Source organism: Pygoscelis adeliae, unplaced genomic scaffold (assembly GCF_000699105.1).
Source record: "Pygoscelis adeliae isolate BGI_AS28 unplaced genomic scaffold, ASM69910v1 Scaffold197, whole genome shotgun sequence".
NCBI classification, from domain to species: Eukaryota; Metazoa; Chordata; class Aves; order Sphenisciformes; family Spheniscidae; genus Pygoscelis; species Pygoscelis adeliae.
Genome location: NW_008825105.1, coordinates 1817048 through 1819932, shown reverse-complemented (window position 1 = coordinate 1819932; position 2885 = coordinate 1817048).

The following is a 2885-nucleotide window of genomic DNA, read 5'->3' as shown; positions in this document are numbered from 1 at the left end:
TGGGTGTGGGTAGGTCGAGGGCACTGGAGAAGGGTGCATGGGAAGCCAACACCCCAGGAATTTTTTTGGGGGGGAGGGGAACATCCCATTTTATCCAAGACCTGTTTTCCATTTCTTCTTTCTGCCCTTCTCCCACCCCTCCTGCTTCCAGCCCGTTCTTCCCGTTCAGCTCCAGTTATTTTAAGTTCCCTTCCTAGCGTGCTTCAAAGACGCAGCATTTCACCCAGACGCCCGGTTAAACCTTCCTCCGTGGTCTGAGCCCAGCTCAGTCTGGCAGAGCCGGGCGCTGAGTCCATGCACTCGTGTTTTTTTAACCTTCATCTATTTTTTTTTTTGCCAGCAAGGGCGGGTGCAGGACAGAGACCGTCTGTGCCCCCTCCGCCCTTGTCGGTCTCCCCGTGCCCCACAGCCACCCCACGCAGAAAGCAGCTCCTGTTCCCCCGCGGCCGGTGGTGCCTTTGCCCTCGAGCCTCTTGCCTGAATCATCCCTTGTTTACTGCCGTGGGAGAGGAAAATCAAAGTTTGGCCAAAGCACCATCAGGCGGGATTTTATTTGTCGCTTCGACTGGTGTTGCTGCGGGGGGGGGACAACACGGATGCTCGAACCCCCCTCCCCTGTGCTGGGTTCCCAGTCCTCTTGCCCACCACAAAAGGACGGCAGCGTGGGGACACAGTGCCAGGCAGGAGCGAAGGGCTGAGCCGTGCCGCTGGCTCCGGCAGCGTCCCTGCGGGGCGCGGGGCTGCCGGGCTCTCTCACGGCTGCAGCATGCGAGGGCTGGAGGGAGGCGCAGACAGAGCAGATATTTGTTTTCCTCCTCCTGCAGAAAAGTTCAGCCGGAGGCTGGGGAGCCATTTAATTAAGTGGCCAATTCGCATGGTCTTGGGGAGATGAGCAGCCCGGCTCTCCGGTGGCACTTCATCTTCTCTGGCTTTACGGACGGCGATGGGGACGGCCTGGAGCTCCGGCCGGCAGCGTCGTGCCCTGGGCTCATGGGACGGTGGCTCGTGGAATGGTGGCTCTCAGCTGGAAGCAGCCACAGGCTCTTCTCTTACCCACTCGGCACGAGGCGACTGTGCCTCGCCGTGTCTCTGCACCCACTCCGGTTGGCCTTGGTGGCTTCGTCCCTCCTGCCCGTGCCGGCAGTGCTGGGACCCTGGGGGACCTCCTCCTCCAGGTCCTCTGCTGAGGTTTGGCAGTTGGCAGCACTTCCTTCACGACAAGTCTTTGTTTCTTGCTCTTTTTTCATCCCTTCCTCTCTCTGGAGCCTGTCTCCTTCCCTCCAGCCGTCTCTTCTGCATCTCCTTTTCCATCTCCATCCCCTTGGACCGTGCATCTGTTAGCATTACTTCATCCCACCCACGAGTCATAGAATCATAGAATCATAGAACCGTATGGTCTGAGAGGGGTCTTTAATGGTCGTTTAGTCCAACCCCCCTTCCGTGGGCAGGGACATCTTCAACTAGATCAGGTTGCTCAGAGCCCCGTCATTTTCCTTATATATAACCCTTCTAGACTTAGTGCTGTCTGTCCCTGGCTAAGTTCTCTCTGGTTTGTCCATTTTTGGGGGGTATTGCGTGAGTTGCGTGCCTGTGTGCATTCCCAACAGTGAAGCCAGAGCCAGCCCTGCTGCTTTCCTGCCCTGCACAAACATGTGCATGCAGCCAAAATTTATACTACTACTACTAGTACTACTAGTACTACTACTGCTTTTCTCCCCCCTCCTTTCTCCTTACCCACCCCCTTCACCAGTGTCAAAGTCTCATCTAGAGTCATATAACAGCAGAGGAACTGACTTCTAGTTCTGTATGCATATATGTAATGGAAGAATATATACGTATGCATTTTTCTAGCTGATTACAGAAATTGCATCACGTGCAACAAAATTTCACATGATTGAATAGTGTTGCTGTTTTTAAGAATGTTTTGATTTCGTATGAGAAATGGTCCTTTGCAATTGTCAAAAATCGGTTTCTTTTTCTAGCAATAAAAGCAACAAATATCAGATGACAGAAAGGTGTTTATAAGCTATTTGGATTTATTTTAACTGAAGGACAATAATAAATATTTACAATTTTCTGCTTTTGTCTTGTTTCCCCATATGTTATGCTAAAGTTGACTAACTAGCTTGCCAAATAGGCTCCAAATGTCAATTTTGTAAATTATTTGCAAATGAAGAAGCATCTTTAGATACAGGATTGCTTTAAACAGCAGTCAGTGTGTTTCTTATCCGTGTGATTAATCACCAGAGACTAGAGATGCCAAAATATTAAGTGCCACTGCCAAGCAAAATTTCATTTTGTCTGACCAAGTGCCAGAACAGAAATTTTCTTGTGAAACAGGCAATTTTGCAGTGATTACCTTCTCTGGCTGTTTGATGCCTAAGGTAACGGCCTGATTTGGCAGCTGAAAGAAGCTGAGCTCCACCTCAGTTGCACCTATTTGCCAAGCCATGCCTTGGCACATTATTTCATGATTAAATGCTTTTCATCTATTGGATTTTAAATCCGATTGAATTGCATAAACTTTCTTAGTCCATTGAGTTCCTGGTTAAATTAAATAAAATGTTATTAAGCAGTTCTAAGTGAGCTAAGTTATGGTCTACAAAGCAACGGGAATATTTACGTTATTTTATTCTGTTGTTCTCTTCATATGCACCAAGAAAGAAAACTGTGTTCAAGAATGGTCTTAACAAACGGAAATTCAGTTTGCAACTAAAAAGTAGCAACTGGTTTCTTGGTGGTGGTGGTAGGTTTTGTGTTGTTTTCGTTTTTTTTTTAATTTAACCATGCTTTGTGGCTGGCTGGACCAAAGTGTTAGGTGAACTTGCTCTCAGATGTATGAGTTGTGTGCTTCTGTCATACCTGCCTCTGGTCTTTGTAGGAGT